The 4,911-nt window shown below is 38.5% G+C and overlaps 1 protein-coding gene across 2 annotated transcripts in view; it reads right to left on the reverse strand.

Annotated features, from left to right (window-relative positions):
• Positions 1-4,905, reverse strand: part of Taok1 (TAO kinase 1) — a 130,258-nt gene extending 125,353 nt beyond the window's left edge. For both annotated transcript variants that reach the window (XM_015501049.2, XM_048793631.1), the window contains exon 1: positions 4,744-4,905. The gene's annotated coding sequence lies outside the window, so the exon portion shown is untranslated. The remainder of the gene's footprint in view (positions 1-4,743) is intronic.
• Between the last annotated feature and the right edge of the window lie 6 nt (positions 4,906-4,911).

The following is a 4,911-nucleotide window of genomic DNA, read 5'->3' on the forward strand; positions in this document are numbered from 1 at the left end:
TTTTTTTTTTTTTTTTTTTTTTTTTTGAGATGGGGTCTTGATGCATTGCCCAGGCTGGCATGTCAAACTCTTGGCATCAAGTGATTCTCCAACTTAGCTCAAGAGCATTTTTACTAGGCTGTGGTATTATGCAAAGTACTCAGTAACCTGTACCTTTATTTACTTTATAGGCCAAATTCTTCTCCCACAACCTGTCACTCCCACCCCACTCCCATCCCACCCACACCCCTTACTGGGGGTTAAACCTAGGGGCACTCTATCACAAAGCTACATCTCAAGCCCATTTTATCTTATTTTGAGACATTGCCTAGGCTAGCCTCACACTTGCTCTCCTGCCTCAGCCTCCAGAATAGCTGGAATTATAGACATATGCCACTGTGCCCTGCAAGGTACTTTGAGAAACTTTTAAACCCCTATCTTTTATGAACCACATGTGTCACCATGTAAGAAGACACAGCCTTAGACTATATTTCAGAACAAAAAATCTGCTTCTAGCACAAATTGAAGGAATATAGAAATAGAAATAACTGTTATCAAATGATGACAAAAACACCTCAATTGAAAATAGCCGTTTCTAGCCCTTCCGAAGGTTTTAATTCATGTGATATTTTAGAAGATATAAAACATTTTTAATGAAATTAAAAATCAAATTTTAGCTAGGTGTGGTGATGCAGGCCTGTAATCCCAGTGACTCAGGAGGCTGAGACAGGAGGATCACAAGTTCAAAGCCAGCCTCAGCAACAGCGAGGTGCTAAGCAACTCAGTGAGACCCTGTCTCTAAATAAAATACAAAATAGGGCTGGGGATGTGGCTCAATGGCCAAGTGCCCCTGATTCAACCCCTGGTACCCTCCTACCCCTGAAAAAGTCAAATTTTAATCACTAAAAATTCAACTACTTTAACCCAACAATGGAATATAAAGGAACAAAATACTGGTTATATCTTCTCACTTTCATTTTATAACAGGAAACCTTAAAGAATATTTAAAAAAAAAAAAAAAAAGAGTCCAGCCATGAAGAAGTTCAGAAACCTAAAAAGCAGATGATCATATTTTGGCACACTGTTTAATGAAATAGTCCAATTGTATACAAGACTTGACTATAGAAATAGTAGTCAATAGTCAAAATTTTAAAGAAGAGATTCATTCACATATGATCCTAAACTGAATCCTTAACTCTTACCAAAAAAAGCTCTTAATTTCTTGAAAGTTAAATCTGTATGAATGCAATTAGCTGTTATAATAAAAACTACTTATAATCAAAAGGAGATAGATACAAATGAGAAATTAACTGATTTTAATAAACAAATCAGCCAAATGCAAAACAACTTATTTCCAGGTACTATGAAGAACCAATTAATCTCAATTCTACATGAAATGCCAACAGTTGGCAAAGGTAACTTCTGGATTTACTAAGTATTCATGTCCACTAAGAATCATCAAATTATTAAAATCAATTATACTTCTTTGGGAGTATCCTGTCATTATGGTATCCTAATAACTAATCAATTTCATTCTTATTGATGGAATGGCATCAAAGAATGGGACCAAATACAATGCATATTTTTATTTAGTTGTAGATGGACACAATGCCTTTATTTTATTCGTTTATTTTTATGTGGTACTGAGGATCAAACTCAGTGCCTCACACATGCTAGGCAAGTGCTCTACCACTGAGTTACAATGGCTGCCCCCATGCATGTCTTGATAAACAAATCTTATTTTTTAATAACATATATTCAATTAATTGCCATATACACAGTTCTCCAGAAGTTTATATTATAGAAAAAACAATAATTATTTTCTATTCAGCAACCCCTTGTACATTTTGGTCTTACACACTACTGTATCTCTTTAAAACCTCTCAAGAGCAGGGTGAGGTAGCATGTACTGTAATCCCAGCTGACAAAGGAGGATCACAAATTTGAGGCCAGTTTCAGCAATTTAGCAAGACCCTGTCTCAAAACAAAAAATAAAAAGAACTGGGGATGTAGCTCAGTGGTAATGTGCCCCTGGGTTCAATCACCAGTACCAAAAAAAACCCTCTCAGAGGGTTGAGGATATAGCTCAATGGTACAGCGCTTGTTTAGCATGCACAAGGCTTTGGGTTCAATCCCTGCAGTTGGGTGGGTTTGTGTGTGAGCCACACACAGACAAAAAAACCTTTCAGAGTTTCAATTTATTTTTGATAATATTCTTCAGTTTAGAAGCAATGTTTTGTTATTGTAAAAGTCTCTAAACCAGTGGATTCTAAGATAGTCCTCCATGTATAAGACATGAGATTATAACCAAATTAACGAATCAGAGATCAGAATGCCAAAAATTAAGTCATTAAAAGGGAATCCACAGAAAGAGCCAGTTGTGAAAGAACAGGAAGTGATGTACACTGCCATTTTGTACATGAACTATTTAGAAACATAAGAAGTGCCATACTAATCTGGAATCAACCCAGACTAACAGCTCTCAGTATTCTCTTTCTGACAGTGACATCAGAGGTCATCTTCTGAAAAAACCCTCAGGCAGTTTTTCCTTAATAACAAATTTAGCTAATTGATCCTGAAGACACTTTTACCACTTTTAGGCAGAGTTCCTATCAGCTATGGAAAACAGTGTTTCTTTTTGTTACCCCCAAGAGTACCACTTAGTCCCTGTATGCTGAAATATAGCAAATACACACCCTGTGTATATTCTTAAATTTTATAGCTTTTATTGATAAAGCCTCTCTTCCTGCAATCTTTCTAAGATAAAGGATGTCTCTAGCAAGCAGTATGGTTGGATATACACATGCTAGTATACATGAATTCATTATCAACAAACCATAATCTACAGAAATAGAAATTTGCCATATAGGAGAAAACTCCACACATCACAACATGCAATTTTGTATCATGAAATACAGATTCAAATGAATAGTGCTGCTTAAATTAAATCAATTGAAATGAACATCAAAAGGGAAGAAAGAAGGCAAAGAGCATTCTATTTTGTGAGGGGAAAAAAATGATAAAACTATATCAAAATCATGAAATAAGATAATAGAAACTATTAGTGCCCAGCACTATTGCTAACATCTTTATATCCCTGTATTCAAACAGATTTCAAAAAAGCAACACACCAAGAAAGTTCTGGGTACATTTAATGATAACATAAACACAAAAGTATTTTTTAAATAAATAATTCACTAAGTAAAACTTAAACACCAACTATAACTTGTTTGTAAAATATCAAGACAGATCATATCTGTGATATTACATTTTAGTCATCTTCATCACTTTGGGAAAATTATTTAATTCTACTAATATTCACATATGGAACATTTTTAAATCACTTCCCCAGTAAACCTAAACACTTAAAGGAAAAAATATTGACAGTACATCAAGATTCCTTCAGGACTTGAAGGCTACTTTTTGGTCACAAAAAGCACGTGGCAATGTTAAAATTGTTTTTATTTATGTTTACCCAGACAAAACCAACAAGTACCAAACCAACTGAGATGACCTTTTAAAAAAAAAATGATACAAAGCAAAAGTTAATCATAAATGGGCATATTAATATCAATTATCTTCATTTCTTTAAGAAACAGAGCATTTGCTACAGAAAGATTTCTAACCTAATGATTTTCAGAAAAATTCCAATTTCAATATTACACAAAACAGTATTAACCTTTAAAATCCACAGCCCAGGGACAAACGTCTATCAGAAAGTCTGTCTGTATGTAATAATTGGTTTTTTAAAAATATTTTTTAGTTGTTGATGGACCTTTATTTTATTTATTTGTATATGTTGCTGGGAATCCAACCCAGCGCCTCACTCATGCCAAGCAAGCGCGCTACCGCTGAGCCACAGCCCCAACCCCTGTATAATTTTTAATAACTCTTCAAAACTTGCAAAAGCTATAGGAAGAAAAATAAGAGAATACAAAATTATTTTATTTGAATTCTAACGAAAACTCAACCTGCTCCAAAAAAAAAAAAAAAGCCCATCCAGAGACACACCAACTGTTCTAACTTGAGGGGTCCTCTTGAAAGGCCATACCCCCTAACAATAACAACAGGAGCAGCTATACTTTCCATGGACAGATCTCAGGAGAAGAGTATTAACGGTACTGTTATCGATTTAAAAATCAAAGGAAGAAGAGTAACCTTTCCAAGGGAAGCGCCATTACTTCTCTCTCCTGCTCCCCCCTCCCTTCAGTGTATACATGGGTCTGTGTATGAAGAAATTGCCTCGGACTTCTGCAGCATTGCAGTACACTAGACGATGAGGAAGGGGGAAGGGTAGGGGGAGAGAAACGCTTCCATTACCCCTAAAGAGAAGTATAGATTTCTTGAGGGTTGAATCCACCCAGCAGGCTACCCAGAGCAGTCTCCCTTCCCAAGAATACATAGACACTACAAAGGAGGAGGAGGAACGGGAGGAGCAGAGAGACCTGAGGGAAAGGGACTTCGCGCCTTTAAATCGGGGTGCACATCAATCCTGTCTCCCTACGAGGGCCACACCTTCCTCGAAACATCCCCTTCCACCACCCCTTCCGGTGACCCTCAGGAAAAAGGAATGTAATTGCTCCTGCCCCTCATAACAGGAGGGCGCCCAGCTAACCAGCTTCTTCACCCCACCCACAGAATCACAGACCCTCCTTGTCTCCCTCCCCCACCCCACTCCCACATCCCTTCTTCCGTAGAGGCCTGAGTGGGCCGAATTTCCCCGCCCCCCGCCAGGTCTCCTTTCCCTAGCAGAGGTGCCCTTACCCTTTAGCCGTCAGGTCTGGAGCGGAGTAGGCAAACGCAGCCCCCCGCAGCGCTCAGGTAGCTGCTAGCTGGAGGGCGAGGAGGGAGGAGGGGGCCTGGCGACCGACCGCCGCCCCCCCCCCCGCGGAGCCCCAGCGAGCTGCCCAGCCCAAGCTCTGCGACAAGGGG

This window comes from Marmota marmota, unplaced genomic scaffold, assembly GCF_001458135.2.
Source record: "Marmota marmota marmota unplaced genomic scaffold, marMar, whole genome shotgun sequence".
In the NCBI taxonomy this organism is placed as follows: Eukaryota; Metazoa; Chordata; class Mammalia; order Rodentia; family Sciuridae; genus Marmota; species Marmota marmota.